General features: G+C 44.9%; 1 protein-coding gene across 1 annotated transcript in view; it reads left to right on the top strand.

The window, feature by feature from the left end:
* Window positions 1-18,493, top strand: part of IL17RD (interleukin 17 receptor D) — a 61,260-nt gene that overhangs the window by 21,736 nt on the left and 21,031 nt on the right. The gene's annotated exons all lie outside the window — the stretch shown is intronic.

The following is an 18,493-nucleotide window of genomic DNA, read 5'->3' as shown; positions in this document are numbered from 1 at the left end:
AGGATTCATACTTCTTGTCCATCTCTTTTCCTTTCTCTATTATGCAGTGCCCTCTTGGTGAACATCGTGTAGATAAAATCAGATGACACTGTTCCAGATCTGAGAGCCCAAAGCAATGGAAGATGGAATCCCTCTCTCCCTTATCAAATAGTGTTTGTTTTTCTCTGAGGTGATTCTTCTAGAAGCCTACTGTTGCGAAAAAAATGAGGTTGATCTTCCATTAATACCAGTCTACTAGGATTTGGCATGGAGTTCTTTTAGTATGGGGAGAATTGCAAGAGATTTAACGAGTGTCAAGCTTTTAAAGATGAGATACAGAAGGATTTGCTGTTTTGGGGAACTTGTTAAGACAACATGGTTCTGTTCAAACTGGTGGTTGCAGAAGTTCTCCTTTTTTATGTCCTTAAAAATTATGTTTAGGAATTGAAGTTGTACTTTCAGAAAGACATCAATGTAGTATAGTTAAGTTACGAGGGCCATAGCTCTGCTACTACCCAATAAATGTTCATTAGTGATAACCATTTAACCAGTGTAATAGTACACTGGTTAATAGCCAAAAGGCTAAGATCGATAACTACTTCCCCTAGACCTGTTCTGGGTGTCTGGAGATAAACTCTAGAGGTATACTATTCCTATAGGCCTCATCTCAGAGATTAATCAAATTTCAGCTTTTCCTCCCTATTTTGGGGGAGGAAGGGTGTTAGCCATGACACCAACAGTGACCCACCAAGCTTGTCAGTGCTACGGATGTACATCTGTCACATGGTGGCAAGTGTTGGATAATGTCCCAAACAGGCTGGTCTGAAAATTAATGCTTGTATTAGTGCCCTCATGCAGAAATGTACCATATTCATGAGTTTTGGACAAAAAGGGTTTACCTGCATTGATTCCCAATTTGATAACTTTGAGTCATACTGATAATGTGCTAGCTAATCTTTTTGAACTTTTATTTCTCTTTGAGTTCTGGGAAATTGCTAATTATTCTGAATGCTAGCTTAGACCAGCTGGTTAGGAGGAGTGTTTGGTAAAAAAAAAAAAAAAAAAAAATGACCTGATTTAGAACTAGTAGTTTAGTGTTGGTTGCCTCTACATTTTCCAGATAGCATTGTTTCAAAAACTGCAAAAAGGTGTTATTTTTTTTTTTTTTTTTTTTGAGACAGAGTCTCACTCTGTTGCCCGGGCTAGAGTGAGTGCCGTGGCGTCAGCCTAGCTCACAGCAACCTCAAACTCCTGAGCTCAAGCGATCCTCCTGTCTCAGCCTCCCGAGTAGCTGGGACTACAGGCATGCGCCACCATGCCCGGCTAATTTTTTCTATATATATTTTTAGCTGTCCATATAATTTCTTTCTATTTTTAGTAGAGGTGGGGTCTCGCTCTTGCTCAGGCTGGTCTCGAACTCCTGAGCTCAAACGATCCGCCCACCTCGGCCTCCCAGAGTGCTAGGATTACAGGCGTGAGCCACCGCGCCCGGCCAAAAAGGTGTTATTATTTTAACAGTGGATCAAACTGTAAAGCGCTAAGCAGATCTTGGGGGACAGCGTGACTTGGTTCCCTCTGTTCTTCTCCATAACATGGGAGACTAGAGAGCTGTCCTGGCAGGACTGTGAGTTCTGACCGCAGCTTTTCCTCCATGGTGCTGCGCTCGGTACCTGCACACAGAAGCCTGACAGCAAACCACAGTCTTTTCACTACCTTTTCCCAGTACCAGTGGCAGATGTGTGTGTGTGTGTGTGTGTGTGTGTGTTTAATGTTTTCAAACATATAAAAACATTTTATTTAGACAGTCCTTATAATATGCTTTCTACTTTTCCTATAAAATCAGGAGGTGAGTCTGAATAGCAGCAAAAAAAAAAAAAATAGGAATTAACACGGAGGAGCTATTTTAAATGATCCATCACTATAATTATTTGCTCAGAGATTTGTGTAATCAAAAAGGTGGTTTTCATGTTGAAAACACCCACCTGACATTCTTTTACCTGTAACCTATTTAGTGTTCTACACTTTAATTCTATTTCATTCTCCTCCTACCTTACCAACATTTTTCAATTTTCTTTTCTTCCTCATATGCCCTAACTATAGGTAGCCCCACAAAGCCCAATTCCTGTTTTTTGTTATTTTTTAGTACCTTCTATTAATTTTTATGCCTCCTATGAATTCGTCCATCTGTCCTTACGGTTCTGTAGCATGATTTCATGCATGACCTTCTGCCTTCTAATGCTATACCCTGCCCCCTGCAAATATATGGGATTATACCAAGATCCTGTAGTCACCTCACTTTCACTCAGTTTTTTTCTGATTGCCCTTTAAAAAAAAGATCCTCTTTCCTGAGTATTCTCTTTATTACCTTAAAATCACTATCTTCCAAATTCCTCATTTAGGAGCCTGCAAGTCATCTTTGAATATTTCATTATCACATCTGTATTGTACTTGTCACCATGTCCTGCCATTTTTGTCCTTAAAAAGGCCTCTCAGACCTGTCCTCTCATCATCCTCCATGCCACTGCCATCCCCATCACCTTACGTGTGGACTGCTGCAATTGCTTCCTGTCTGATCTACCCAGCTGCAGTCTTCTCCCTTCCTAATTCTTCTGCAAATGTAGCCCCAACATGGTTTTGTTATCACTACTTTCATGGTTTAGTTTCCTTTTTTTTTTAACTTTCTTTTTTTTTTTAACTGTGGTAAAATATATATAACATGCAATTTACCATTAAATTTTTTTAATTTTAAAAATTTTAAATTATTAAGGGTACATAATAGTTGTATGTCTTTATATGGTTCATGTGACATTTTGATACAGGAATATAATGTGAATTAATCAAATCAGAGTAATTGAGGTATCCATCACCTCAGGCACTTATCATTTCTTTGTGTTAGGAACATTCCAACTCCACTCTTTTAGTTATTTTTAAGTATATCCTAACTTGTTGAGTATAGTCACTTGTGCTATCAAATATTGTTCATACTATCTAACTATATTTTTACACCCATTAACCATCCCTACTTTATCCTCCTCTCCCCGCTACCCTTCCCAGCCTCTGGTAACCATCATTCTACTCTCTGTCTCTATGGGATCAATATTGTTTTTAATATTTAGCTCCCACATATGAGTGAGAACTTGCAAGATCTGTCTTTCTGTTCTTGGCTTATTTCACTTGACATAATATTCTGTAGTTCCATCCATGTTGTTGTAAATGGCAGTATTTTATTCTTTTTTGTGGCTATATAATATTCCATTGTGTCTGTGCACCACAATTTCTCTATCCATTTGTCCAGTGATGGGCACTTAGGTTGATTCCAAATCTAGGCTATCATGAATAGTGCTGTAAAAAACATGGGAGAAAATTTTATCATTTTAACCATTTTTTTAAGTGTACAGTTCAAAGGTATTGAATAAATTCACAGTTTTGTGCAACCATCACCATCCATCTCTAGAACTTTCTCATCATCCTAAATGGAAACTCCATACCCATTAAAAAGTAACTCTCCACCGGGCATGGCGCCTGTAATCCTAGCACTCTGGGAGGTGGAAGTGGGAGGATCGCTTGAGGTCAGGAGTTTGAGGTTGCTGTGAGCTAGGCTGACGCCACAGCACTCTAGCCTGGTCAACAGAGCGAGACTCTGTCTCAAAAAAAAAAAAAGTAAGTCTCCATTCTCCTCACCCCACAACCCCTGGCAAGCACTATTCTACCTTCTGTCTCTATAAATTTAACTGTTCTAAATACCTCATATAAATGGAATCATACAGTATCTATCCTTTTGTGCCAATGTAAGATTTTTAAAGATTATATTTAGTGATCCTGATCTGTAGGGATTTTGACCAAGGGTTGGTAAAAGCTAACCAAGCGCCTTTGCTTCTGAGTCTTCTCCTTGCCTCTTCAGTATTTAGTAAGCTCTACCTGGGAGCATGGCACTGAGTTCCCTACTACAGACAGGAAAGTCAAGGTGTGTAGGAGCAACAAGGGAAAAGTAGAGAGATGCTGACAGGCCTGTGTGGCACTCACCTCATAAAAGTGAATGATAGTTTTTATCATGGAGGGAAGACAGGCAACAATTAGAAATGGGTGGTGACCAGGACTCACCTTCCTCCTCCTTCCATCTTCACTAGGGGCAGGGAATCAGGCCCATGAGACCCCAGCTCCATTCTTTTCTGTTTTGTCAGTGCCACCTCGGATCTGATCTCCAGGCCCTAGGGTTTGACTCATCCCTTTGATTCAGTTCTCTGGTCCTTTTGGTTCATCTTTTGATGCTATTGTTTTATTGCCTCTTTCTTCTCTCCCCACGGCCCCCCAACCCCCCAGCCCATTGCCACCTTGGCTTGCATCAGAGACCCTTCCCCTGAGCTGCTGTCTGCCAAACCCAGGCTTGTACTCACACCTGTAAAGACCACTCTGGGTTTTGCCCGGCTCCAGCATGTGCCACCTGCAAAGCTGAGCCCACTTGTCCATCCCAGCCCTATGGTGCCCATCTTTTCAGGCCAGTTGTGGGTGTCTAACACAGAAGGGATGAGGGTGTTAGTCAGTTACTCCGGGGTTGCTGGGAGCATTTGTTCTGGATGACAAGGAGGAGTAGGAGTAGCGGCCATTCACTGAATGCTCCCCCTATGCCGGGCACCAGGCAGTGCAGTTGGTTACTCCTGCCCATGGGTCTGCGTCTGCTTGAAACAGTCTTCCCTCCCCCTCCCCCATCCCCATCCCAAAGCTTCACACACCTCAGGACCTAGCTAGAGGCCTCCTCTATTGAAGACACTTCTCCGGCTGGCCTGCCTTGGTTCAACTGTCTCTTCTCTGAAATTCTATTACACTTGGAGCTCAATTGCTTAACTCACCCCTTTCATCCTATAAAACTTATAAAGTATAACTTTATCTACTGTAGTTTCATGTCTTTTGTCTTTGCTTTCCAAAATGAATTATAACCTCCTGGAGGCAGGGGTCATCTTTAGCCTTATTCTCAATCACTCAAAATGGCCTTCCCAAATGCAAGAGCATATTTCAAGCTCTTGAGACATCGGGTTGATAAATCCTGGGGCATTTGCTGAGCTTTTTCATGAATAAATGAGCAGGAGAGAACCTCAAGCTATAGTTAACTATTGATTTTAGACCAGGATAAGCTTTTGAGGCAGAGATCATTTCTTCTCCTTCGATGCCCAGGCTACACCAATGTTGTAAGTCTAGTCACAAAGTGGAATTTACAGTTTTTACCAGTGAATTTGTTTTATCTCCCCAGCTTGTTCTGTAGAATCAACCCACACTGGTGTTTTCTCAGCCGCCTGACTCTCTGGAAAGAGTTGCAGCTCCTAGGTTTCCTCACGGCTGTAATGTGATTACCGTGCAGGAGGGAGGAGGACATTGTCAGTCTGCTTCCTGGATTTGCCAGTTTCCCTTTTAATTTTACACAGTTCTGTTATTCACATGAGACCAGCCAGCTAATCATAAAATCCCCTAAATTTATGTAATTTTAAAGAAACATACAGGATAAATTATAGTAATTTGGTTACACTGCAGAACAGCATTTAGGATACCCACGTAGATGACAACCTACTGAAATAGCCACGTGTGTGCACTGTGTGAGTAGCCTTGTCCCTACATCTGTCCTGCTGCCTTTTCCATGTACACAGCTGGCGTCAGAGCAGGTGAAAGGGCCTGTTTTACTACTTCCTAATAATGATGCTTTTCCTTTCTAAAGAATGATGGGTGATTAGAGCTGACCGGGCCCTTTGAAAGAATTTGGCCTAGTGGTCCCCTCACCTCATTAAGCTCTTTTTTTATTTCTGCCAAAAGGAACTGCATTTATTGATGGCTGGTGGAGATTTATCAGAACAAATGTTGCATTTTATTTTATTTTATTTTATTTATTTTTTTGAGACAGAGTCTCGCTCTGTTGTCCAGGCTAGAGTGCTGTGGCGTCAGCCTAGTTCACAGCAACCTCAAACTCCTGGGCTCAAGCAATCCTCCTGCCTCAGCCTCCCGAGTAGCTGGGACTACAGGCATGTGCCACCATGCCCAGCTGATTTTTTCTATATATATTTTTAGCTGTCCAGATCATTTCTTTCTATTTTTAGTAGAGACAGGGTCTCGCTCTTGCTCAGGCTGGTCTTGAACTCCTGACCTCAAGCGATCCTCCCGCCTTGGCCTCCCAGAGTGCTAGGATTACAGGCGTGAGCCACCGCGCCTGGCCAGAACAAATGTTGCATGTATTGGGTTATAATTCCTGTCAAGTCACAGTCCCTGTGCTGCATGCAACAGAGTGGAAGAGTCTTCTTCAAAATCATTGGAGGGGAGGAGTGGGAGAATTTTCATATTCTTTTTTGTACTTAGATTTCTTTTGCCTTGAACTTGTATTTATAAAAGTAATAAAGCCCTCTTCCAATGAAAAGCCTATAGTTCTAGAAACTTGAAAACCCACTCTTAAGGAATCTGTTTGAGAAGTACCACTGAGTCCTACCCCATCATGGGCAGTTAGGGAGACTCAGGCAGGAAATGGTACATCCCAGCCTGGCCACCTCCCGGCCTCCTACCCATGGAGTCCTGAACCGGCTGTGCCTGTGTGGCTTTTCCTACCCCTCTTGGGAACTTGCTGGCTGTGGGTCCCTAGAAGCAGTGCTGCTCGCCTGACAGCTTGGCCTCACGTTGACCTGGCTCCCCATTCTTAGTTCAAAATCATTTGAGCCGGAACCTTTGGACTGCCCTTTATTTTTTTTTCCCAAATACTTAATCACTGCTTTTAATTTTTCTGGTAAGCCTCTGCTTCATGCTAACATCATGACAAATGTTAAAGGCCTTTAACTTATTTCCACCATATTGCTTTGATTTTATAAACATTTCTCCATGGGAAGCCTAATGAAGGGGACGAGATGCATGGGTTTCTTCCTGTTGATAGGTGAAGGAAGAAGGTTGTGTGTGCCATTTGCTTGCCTCAGCCTTATAGGAGAGGAGCAGGAACTCACCACCAGGGACACTTCATCAGGGGAGGAAATATGCCCCTACCTGCTGTTCCATTTGCTTTGTCTGCCTCATAACGAATTTGCTTTGTATTAGTAACCGACCTCTCTGTACCAATCCATGCCAGAAACCCTTGGAGTGGGAGTTCAGGGAGAGCTTAATTCCTGGGAACGCTGCACTGCCTCCGTTACCCACAAGGAACATTTATCTAAACCTAAACTCCACCAAGACATTGATACTTCATTTTTACATCATTCTTCACCCTCCTTCTCAGAATGACATCTTAGCTGTTCAAGGAAATTAAAACAAAGCTGAATACTTCTTGGAAAGCGTTATTATTTCCTGGCCCAAATATCACACAGTGATTTAATTGGTGTGTCATTGTGTGTGTTTGCATGTGTGTGTGTGCTTTAATGGGAATTCCATGTGGTATCATTGGGAAATTAGGAAAGAGAGTCTTCTAGATTTATTGCTTATAGTTGAAGGGCAGACTGCTGGCTTCCATCCAAGAAGTCAGGAGATGTTCAGTTACAAGGATCATTAGTGTTTGAATATATCCTTCCCATTGCCTACTATTTTAAAATTAGTTTGGCAAAAAGGTAAAAGTCAGAACCAATAGTGAAATTTTTTTTAGCTTTTGAAACTTATAATGTTCATCAGAATAAACTTGTGGGAGACTTGGCATCACATAAGTGATGGTGGCCTTTGCCTTATACCAGCATTTTAGGTTTGAAGCTGAATGAGTTTTGCTATGGCTAGAGTAGGAGTCAACACCATAGATTACTCTTCATTTTGGAAAGTTGGAGTTTTAGATTATAATCTATAGTGGCTCTTGGGCAAATATTTTATTTTATTTTTTTTTTTTTTTTTTTTTTTTTTTTTTTTTTGAGACAGAGTCTCACTCTGTTGCCCAGGCTAGAGTGAGTGCCGTGGCGTCAGCCTAGCTCACAGCAACCTCAAACTCCTGGGCTCAAGCGATCCTCCTGTCTCAGCCTCCCGAGTAGCTGGGACTACAGGCATGCACCACCATGCCCGGCTAATTTTTTCTATATATATTTTTAGCTGTCCATATAATTTCTTTCTATTTTTAGTAGAGATGGGGTCTCGCTCTTGCTCAGGCTGGTCTCGAACTCCTGAGCTCAAACGATCCGCCCACCTCGGCCTCCCAGAGAGCTAGGATTACAGGCGTGAGCCACCGCGCCCGGCCAAATATTTTAAAATATATCCAAAACCTAACCCGATTTTGTGTGTAGACCACAAACACCATATTCTGCAAAGGCAGTTGAGCAGCAGTGGGAAAAATCAGCTGTCTTCATCTCCTGTATACCATGAGTATTTTCCTCCACATTCAGTGATGAAAAAAAAAAGAGAAAGAGACTAAGAATTAGCTACATTGTAGTTAACTTTTTTTTTTTTTTTAGCTTGACTCAGTGAAACTGACTTGACTGCAGACATGAATGTTGTCATCTGGGATCTGAAAAGTGGTAGACACCTCTCTCTTAATGGGCCCATGTGTTCAACAGCATAAATAGTTGCCTTTTATGTTGCTACTTTGTAAAGTTGATGAGTCCCAACATCTTGAACAAAGTGTTCAATTAGTGAGTTGTAAAAAATACTGCCTATAAAGGATTACAGTTGGGCGGCATTAATCCAAGAGTCTATTTAAAACTGAGAGTTTACCTTAACCACTTACCTCCCCCATTTGAATTTTGTTTTTAATCACCAAAGTAAAACTGTTCTCTGTCATTCAATACACCTGGTTTTAAGCCGTCAAGCTATTGTGGAAACAAGGGCAGGGGGAGGCCTATGTGGGTTTCAGTAGTTCAAAACCCCCCTGAAATACTGTGTGCAAATGTGTGTGTATGCATGCAAATTCTCAAACATCTGTGCCCCCAGATAAAAAGCTGAGACTCCCTGAAATGAGAGATAAATGAGAGGATGTTAGTGATTTGGGCCCTGGAGGTGATAGTATTGCTGAGAGAAGGATGATGATGGTAGGATTGAAGCTATATAGCACCTCACACTCACCTCATTTTCAAATGTGAGCAGTGTTTGAAAGCCTGGAGATATCACTCAAACCTTCAGCAAGTCCCTACATCTTGAGGCCATGAGCTCATGTGAATGGACTGCGCCTGTGCTGAGCACTTTCACCTTTGCTTATTTCACCCTAGTCAGTGCAGGAGAAGTGACACAGCCCTCCTAACCAGTGGGCACTCAACCAAATGAGAAGTGCATGCTTGTAGCAGGGCTCCGTGAGATCAGGTTTGGAGGCCCTTTCTGCAGAAAGGCAGTGCCGCTCTGTTGCTCCCTCAGCACTGAGACTTGCTATTTCTCCCAAGCAACTCACATTCCCACAACTGGGGAGAACCAAGACAGTTGAGAATTGCCTCCAGAGTGGTGGGCTGGAGGAACGGCGGAGGTGGGAGGGGGCTAGCGGGGGTCGGGGAGGAGAAGCTTGTTCACATGCTTGTTAACATTTGAGGGTCTCTGACAAAGGAAGTCTAATGCCCTGCCCCGGTCAGCAGGCGATTGCCCCCCAGGAGGCCCCGTTGTGCACAGGAAGTCAGACACTAATGATGTTAGTGAGGAGACAAAGGCGCCCCGGCCCGGGAAGGGCCTAATTGCTGTGTCCGGCTCCCAGGCAGCCGGCCTCAAGCTGGAGGGGGCTGGGCAGGATGCGCTAAGTGTTAACACCTGGAGCCGGCGCTGCTGACTTCCTGGGTTTTTTTTCTTTTCTTTCTTTTTCTTTTTTTGGCTGTTTGGCTGGGCGTGTGCGCACTCAGACACACAAGCACTCACAAACCCTGGCTGCACTCTGGGGGACACTTCAGGATGTGGTATCTGGGAGACTAGATGGAAATGGTTTGATCAGGAGGTCACACTATGATTCAATGTCACCTTTGAACCAGGGCAGGGCCTTTGGTGTCAGTTGCTTCATCTCTGGGCTGGCTGATTCCCTTCCTCACCCCCAGGACGTCTTCTGGGAAAGGCCAGACCTTGCGGAGAGAGGTAGCTACATATTAGAAGGGTCATTCTGGCTTTAGCTTGGAATATTCTAGTCAGAACTTATGGGAGAATGCTCCCCAGGAACAGAAAGATGAGGCTGTAAACCAGCTGGGGTCCTAGAGAGGTGGGAATATGGCAGGGTAAGGGGTGATGGGGGCACCCGCCAGCACCCAGGGGAGGTTGTGATATGTATGTGAATATCTGAATCCACTCGGGGCAGGGGAGGGTTGTCAGTTGGGGGTTTGCATCCCAGGGGAGTGCAGAAGCCAAGATGCACCCCTTTAATTTCTAAGTGAGGTCTCTGGATTCTTTGTGTCTGAAATAGCTTTGCACCTGGGGCCTATGAAGCCCTCAGAGGCCCTTGGGTGGCCTTCAGGAGCTCTGGGAACCCCCCCTCCCAAAATTGTGTAAGAAATGTTTCTGAGGGAAATTCAGTAAGGAATGTTTTTCCCAGGATTCTCCCCAGACGGTTCTAGGAACGTTTTCCCCTTAACAACAACAGGGTCATCAATAATTAAAAGTGTGGCTCATGCCTGTAATCCTAGCACTCTGGGAGGCCGAGGTGGGAGGATCACTTGAGCTTAGCAGTTCGAGACCAGCCTGAGCAAGAGTGAGACCCCGTCTCCACTAAAAATAGAAAGAAATTAGCAAAAACAACTAAAAATAGAAAAAATTAGCCAGGCATGGTGGTGCATGCCTGTAGTCCCAGCTACTCAGGAGGCTGAGGCAGGAGGATCACTTGAGCCCAGGAGTTTGAGGTTGCTGTGAGCTAGGCTTATGCCACGGCACTCTGGCCCAGGCAAGAGAGTGAGACTCTGTCTCAAAAAAAAAAAAAAAAAAAAAAAATTGATTAAAAAAAATAATAATAATTAAAAGTGATGGTGCCCTGCCTTGGCCAGTAGTCCTGCAGGGGTAGGATTAGAGGCTCAGTTCCTGCAAGGACAAGGCTGAGCCTGGGGTCCTCCTGTGGGCCACCAATGGCAGGCAACTTTGAACACAGGTTGACTCACTTGGATTTTTGCAGCTAGAGAACGGGAGAGTTTAAAAAGAATGCTTGAAGCTTGTCTCCTTCCTAGAGAAAGGAGGGGAAAGCCACAAATTTTGAAAAAGGGTCTAATGCTGACTTGCTGCTTCCCACTGTTAATGTTAAGGAGGTTTTTCTGTCTAAGACCACCATGTGGACAGAGTTAATTGGCTGACGGAAGGGTTGCCTTGTTTTCTAGCATATCCTGTCATGTTTCCATTAGCATCGAAACTTAAAACGGTGCCTTCCATAATTTCCGAATATTCGAAATCCACCTTGAAGGAAGCACGGGCGTGGGGCTTGCCGGGGACCTGTTGGGGTGGAGGAGGGTGGGTCCCCATGGCAACATCACAATCCCCCATTTCTGCAGGCATTTGTGCTGTAAAAGCAGAATTCCAGATGTGACACAGTGTTTAGAGACTCAGTCCTGGGGCCTCGGAAGCGGTGGTATTTGAAGTCGGCACAATTCGGTGCATGGCTCTCTGTGTGGTCCTAAGGCTTTTTATTAGTAGTTGTGTTTTGATCTGAACATTTCCTCCCAGTTTAGGCATAACAATCATGTTTATAGCTTCAAGTTTTCCTCTATTGTCTAATCACTATTTTGCCCTCGTTAGGAAGAGACTTTCTTGGGCTTCTGGAGTGAAGTCTTTGTAACTGTTCCTTTCACAGCTAAATGAGTGAGCCGGTAGCTGATTTGCTGGGTGGGTATTTGGGTGGTTGGTTGTTTGCTTCCCTTTGTACCCAGTATTTACGGAAAGCCTGCTAATCTGTGTCTGTGAGTTGTCTGTGTATGCTTTTCGAGCTACAGATGGGTGGACTGTTACCTTAAAGATGCCAGTTCCCCAACATGCGGTTCTCATTTGAGCGCATGGGAGTGGCGTGTGAAGGGGAGGGGAAAGCCTGGCTCTCTGTCCAGAGGCATGTTTTATAGCTTGCCTTTGACGTTTTCAGAACTGGGAAAATGGAACAATCCTGTCTATTTGTGAGTATCAGCCACGGGAGAACATGCAGCCTGGATCCTTAACAGACTCATTGGAAAAAGTACTTGGGCTTTTGCTTTGTGAAAACCAAAGGAGGCTGCAGAACTTTGGTTTGTTTTGAAACACAGGAAGAAAGTCACCTTTTGTGTATATAGGGGGTTGTGTGTGTGTGTGTGTGTGTGTGTTGCTGTCTCTGGGCTTTAACTGCACAGGTATGTTCCAGCAGCAGAACAGTAAGAAAATTATAAAGTCACAAGTGGGGAAGGACATTTTAAAACACATGAAATTCTGTGTAGGCCACTGTCATTTAGTGAAGTTGCTGTCTGAAAAACAACTCATATAAATGTCCTAACACATCTTTATCTTTAATGAATGGATTGGGGGGTGGGTGGAGGGGTGGGCTAGTGAAAAGAAACTTGGATGAACACTGGAGCTTTCAGTTTGATAAGCAGGACACATGGTAACTTGGCATAGGTCGGCGCCACGTTAGAGCTCAGAAACAATTGTCCCTTCAGCTTTCCTTTGGGGAGCATGAAATTAGGAACATGTGTGTGCTGATTAGCAACATGTCAGAGATGAATCATGATTATGGCTTTGGTCTGGTGCACAGGCCATGCTCTGGAGTAGCGATTTCCTACCTCCCCGAGCAAATCTCTTTAATTAGCTTAAGAACGCTGGGTCTTTTGGGGCCGATATGGTAATTGCTGGTGGGAACCCAGCAGCACCCCCCACCCCCAAGCTTGTGTGTTCCTTGCTACACATCCAACACCTCATCTTTCCAAGGCATCCTTCACTATCCTTCACTTCTGAAGTTGTTTGGAGAGAGAGAGAGAGAGAGAAAACAGCTCCCGGGAATGTGGAGGGAATATCTTGAATAGATCCAGGCCCAGGCTGGCTTTGTGATTTATTTTCCTTGTGTTTTGGGTAAGCCAGCATTCTCCTCAGCTTACATCACCTGGGGCTTCTCTGCCTTTGCCGACTTTTTTTTTTTTTTTCCCCAAGGTTTGTACTGAAGTAAGTGGGGTCTGTCTTTGGCTTACGAAACCACCTGAACTGGCGCAGTCAAGGGGCTGCAGGTTCTGCCTCCTGCTCTCCCCAGGTCTGTTGGTCACAGGCAAAGGCGTCAGTCCTGTTGTACAACTTAAGCCTCACAGAGCTGTCTGCTAGAATATCTTTTTATCTTATTGACACACTGCAAACCCAAGATGGAGAAAATGGTATGGAAAAGTAGAAAGTATAACTTGGCCTTAGTTTTAGGCAGTTACTAGGTGTACCTTTTAAAAACCCATCCTCTCTCAGTTCTTTCTGATGAATGCTCTTATTTAAATTTTCACCCAAACTCTGCTCACAAAAACATTTACTGGCTTTCTGAAAGTCCTTAATTGATTTGAAAGCAGTCTTGTGTGGGCCTCACCATTTGGCCTGCTATATTTAGCACAGTTCTTTTCAAAATGCATTTTTCCAAAATGGCAGTTAAACTGTCTTGGAGGTAAATTGGAAATATTGTTCTGGGAAGTTGGTGTCTTCACACGGCTTAGAATCCCCAGGAGCCCTCAGGAAATTGGCTGTCTGGTCACCCTCGCGGCTGCTCCTGGCGGCTGCACGTGGGATCCCACTCCGTGGCCGTCTTTGTGTCCAGGCCTTTGCTTCTTTGCCATATGGCTGGAGCATGGTGTGGGTTTTTGCTTTTTGAATTTTATTCCTTTAGAACACTTAAGGGTTATCCTCTCCTCCCTTCCTGAGTAGAAGATGTTTTCTCCATTATGCTTCCATTTGCTGCTTCCGTCCCTGCTGGTCCCTGCTGACCATAGAGCGCCAACCAAAGGAATTTCATAGCGGAGCTCCAGGCACCTGGAGCTTGCTTCTGGCCCGCTTTGGAACAAATTAAAAGCTACCCGTTAGTGAAGCAAATGGGGGTGGTTAATTAACTAAGAATGTGGCACCCTGAGGCCATAGCTTTGGCATTTATAGTTTTTAAGTAAGAGGTAACAAACAAGTATTTTTAATCATCAGCTCATTAAATATCAAAACAGTGTAGTAGCTAAAAGCTTGGGATTGTTTCCTGAAGGACATTTTACAAAGCTGTTGACCAGCTTTGTTAGTTGCCTTATCTGTTTTCTCTTAGTGTGGGCCCTGAAAATCACTGTGTAGCACCCAGCTGAGTTCTTGGTGTGTATTACCTGGCTTAATCATGCATTCGTTTACTCAGGCAGAAAATAAATATTTATCAAGGGCTGACTGTGTGCCAGGTCTAGGACCATGGGGCAGGGCTTTTGGAGGCTGCCCTCCTGGCAGTCTGTCATCAGTCTCTCCTCCTCTAATCCAACTTGTGCACCTACTAGAAATGGAGCTACTGGGCCACCCACCTCCCACTGTGACCATCAGTAGAACACACTCCCAGTCTGGTGGTCAGTGCCTTCTGCCACTTTGCCCTGACCTGTCTGTCTGCCTCGTCTCCTGCAATCCTCTAGAGTTCTGGATGTTGGAGACAGATCATACCTGGGACATGCACCTCCTGAAAGCTTTCCTGGGTCTCCCTCATGTATCTCCTTGTAACTTGCCCTGCAGTACGACACTCACCTTGTTTGTTGAGGTGGGAGTCTTCTCAGGAAGGATGACACAAACATTTCTGAGTTTGTTGTGTGTCAAATGCTGTGCAAGTACTTGATATATATCATGTCATGCAGCCCCCACACCAGTCCTTTCCAGAAAGTTTTATTCAAACGCTTTATAGCTCAGGATGGTTCAGAAACTTGCCCAGGACCACACAGCTGGAAAGGGGGTGATTTGAACACACATCTGTGGAACTCCAAAATCCATTTTCTTAACCATTCCTCTACTGCAGGTAAGCCCCAGGCCAGCCCACAGAAGCCTGTTTCTGGGGTGGCAGGCTCTGAAGCCACAGCTCCAAGGGATCAGCGTCTGCCTGAAGCCGGGGCTGGGGGAAAGTGCAGTGACAAGCTGACAGTTCTAGATGGGTGTGACATCGAAATCTATTAATATTTCGTCCACATTGCAGCTGAAATTATACAAGTATATATTAGCTTTCAGTTGCTGCTGTAATTACCACAAACTTAATGGCTCAAAATGACACAGATTTATTATGTTATAGTTCGGGAAGTCAGAAGTGCAATATAGATCTTATGTGGCTAACGTCAAAGTGTTGTCAGGGTCTGGAGGCTCAGGGGAGAACCCCTCCTTCCCTTTTCCAGCCTCTGGAGGCTGCCCGCGTTCCTCAGCTCATCAGCCCCTCCTTCTTCCATCTTCAGAGCCAGCCCTGTAGCATCTTCAGTCATCTGTCTGTCTTCTGCCTCCTTCGTCACTTTGCCCCTTCTGACTCTGACCCTTCTGTCTCCCTTTTATGAGGACACTTGTGATCACTTTGGTCCCATCTGGATAACCCAGACTATTCTCCCCATCTCAGGACCCTTAAACTTAATCACATCTGCGTGGTCCCTTTTGCTGTGTAAAATAGCATAGTGACAGGTTCAGGGGACTAGGATGTGGACATGTTTGGGGGGCTATCGTTCTGTCTACCACAAAGTGTGAAGAAAACAGGGGTACTATGGGCTATCCTGGCACACTGGTTTCTGAGGGCATCACTGGGTGTGAGCCAAGGACAGCCCCATAGAGCACCTGTCATGCATGTGTGAGAAGCTGTGCTCTCAAGCACTTCCAGGAGTAAAAGGTCTTTAAAGTGCATATAAGAACTGGTACCTGGGATGGTGTCTCTTGCATCTAAGCTCCATGACCAGGCTTGGATGGTCATAGAGTCTTTTGGTTTCAGATTTTCTTTGGAATTGGAGTGACCATTTTGCATCTATATCCACTGAAGTGCTATGCTGTTCAAATTGTGGGATGCATTACTGTGCTCCCATCAAGTGAGCATGCAGGCAGACTGATGTGTCAGGAACACAGTATGACAGGGGCAGGCAGCCCACCAGGGGACTGAGACCTGCATGATAGGTATGCTCCATAGGGGATGTGGTGAGAAGAAAAGGGGATTCTGGGAAAGCAGGAGTGCCAGAGAACATGTTCTGAGCATAACTGCAGTGCCCAAGGGGTTTGGAAGGTGGAGAAGGGAGTGCTGGGAGGGATCACATCAGGAGTGGTCTAGGGAGGACAGGGAACCAGTGAAGGGCTTAGAGTAGGGGAGTGAGAGCATATATACATGTTTGAAGATCACGTTGGTGGTCAAGCCCCTGGAGGTCAGGATCTGGGTCTGGTTCATAACTGAGTGCCCAGCCCTGTGGGGCTTAGGCCAAGGTGGAATGCTCTGTGAGGAGTGAATGTGCGCTACATGTGAGCCTCACCATCCTTCAAGGCAAGCTCACTGGGCCCTCCTCTGAACAGCTCCACACACATCACAGAGACTTTATTTGGAGGGATTTAGGTTCTTGCATGCATGATATAGCACATCTCATGGTCTTGGGCTCCTTTCCACAATGCATTGGCCATTGCGAGTGCCTAATACACAATCTGTTAAAAACATGTTGCAATGGAAATACGGAGGAAACAAACCAACAAACAAAATATAGGGGGAAGCTGACCAAGTCCCACAAGTAAGGTGATTGGTCACTAGAGTCCCTATGTACCTTGCAGCTATTAAATGGAGTATGTTTCCTTTTTGAAAAGTTCCTCTTCTACATGGCTTTATGTGATCCTCCTCAAACCCTCCTCCTAGAGGAAAGCCACACAAATTGTTTTTAAAAGACAGTTGAGGAAACCCAGGCCCAGTGGAGTAGAGCTTGCCCTTGGTCACCAGGTGGAGGATGTGGGTTGTGATGCTTACTTTGGCCTCTAGATTATGTTTTTTTTTTTTGAGACAGAGTCTCACTCTGTTGCCTGGGTTAGAGTGAGTGCCATGGCGTCAGCCTAGCTCACAGCAACCTCAAACTCCTGGGCTCAAGTGATCCTCCTGCCTCAGCCTCCCGAGTAGCTGGGACTACAGGCATGTGCCACCATGCCCGGCTAATTTTTTCTATATATATATTTTAGTTGGCCAGATAATTTCTTCCTATTTTTTTAGTAGAGACAGGGTCTCGCTCTTGCTCAGGCTGGTCTCGAACTCCTGACCTCGAGCCATCCACCCGCCTCGGCCTCCCAGAGTGCTAGGATTACAGGTTGAGCCACCATGCCTGGCTTAGATTATGTTTGTTTCCCTCCCATGACGCTGCTGTTTTTCCTCTCTTTTCTAGCCCAGTTATCCTTCCCTCTTTTAGGCTTCTGGCACTTGTCTTCCTTACCCTTCATTCATCCTTACTCGGGGGCTGCCTTGCAGCATTTCATATCTTGCATGTTTATTTATGGCTGCTCTTTCACCCTAGATACATGTACCTTGTCTTGCTCTCTAAACTAGGCATTCTTGGAGGGCCAGGGATTGATCCGAGATTTGTCTGTATGCCTTAGGTGTGATCCATGTAGCTAGTTAACTCTTTGAAAGGATGAGCATCATGCTGCTTCATTCCACAAGGTCAGGGACAGTGGCTGTTTTGTTTGCCACCTAGCATAATTTGTCTAGCTCATAGTATTAATAGATGATGAGTGGGTTTATATCCTAGGAGTTTGTAAGGCAGCAGAAGGATACTGTTTGGAGGTCTTGAGCTTTTGTCTTGGGCAGAGACCAAAGGTTGTGGGGGATTGGATTGTCTCTTTCCTGGTCTCTTGCCTGGTTATATTACTCTGGTCTTCGCCATTTGGAGGTTGGACAGCCTCTAGTTCCACAGACTGTGACCTTATCCCTAAGGAGTTATGGACACTCTCAGGATTTTAATAAGGTAGCAATGCATTCCAAAGTGTTTCAGTTTGGGTGAGAAATTCTGTAATCTTGTGTATGTGGGGAAGAGAGGATGGAAGGAGGAAAGCTGGAGAAGGAAGGTGAACTAGGAAGAAAGGGAGCTCCAGTAGATTGTGGGCTGGTGCACCACGTTGATTTAGGTTTTGTATTACTGCTTATTCCTTACTTTAGAACAGTGGTCCCCAGCGTTTTTGGCACCAGGGGCCAGTTTCATAGAAGGCAATTTTTCCACGGACCAGGGTTGGGGAGGTATGGAGCTCAGGTGGTAATGCATGTCCCATTTCCTAATGGACCATGGACGGGTACTGGGCCAGGGCCTGGGGATTGGGGACCACAGCTTGAGAGAGAGAGAGAGAGAGAGAGAGAGAATATGAATGTGTGTCCATGTGCCTCTTTCTGCACAGCTGTGCTTTCCCAAAGCCCAAGTACATCTGAGCTAAGGGATACAGTTTCAGTGGGCGTGCCTGGCTTCAGGATAAGCAGTGTGAACATGCCTGTAGCATCTGGATGTGATGGGGTTGTGGTCTGAAACCCTGGGCTCCATCAGAAGTGTTCTCCACATTGTGTCTCAGTGTAACAATTGCCCATTAAATACCAGGCTGCCAACATATGGTTTTCCCCAACATCCTCCTTGTTAAATGGAAACTTAAGCTGTGTGGTTAGGATATTTTCACATCATTTAGCATGTCAGAATTAACATATTTTGGAGAATTCTGCACTTAATACAGCACATTTGCAGATTATTTC

The sequence above is a fragment of the Eulemur rufifrons genome, chromosome 7, assembly GCF_041146395.1.
Source record: "Eulemur rufifrons isolate Redbay chromosome 7, OSU_ERuf_1, whole genome shotgun sequence".
NCBI lineage: Eukaryota > Metazoa > Chordata > Mammalia > Primates > Lemuridae > Eulemur > Eulemur rufifrons.
This window is presented reverse-complemented; position numbering and strand designations above follow the sequence as displayed.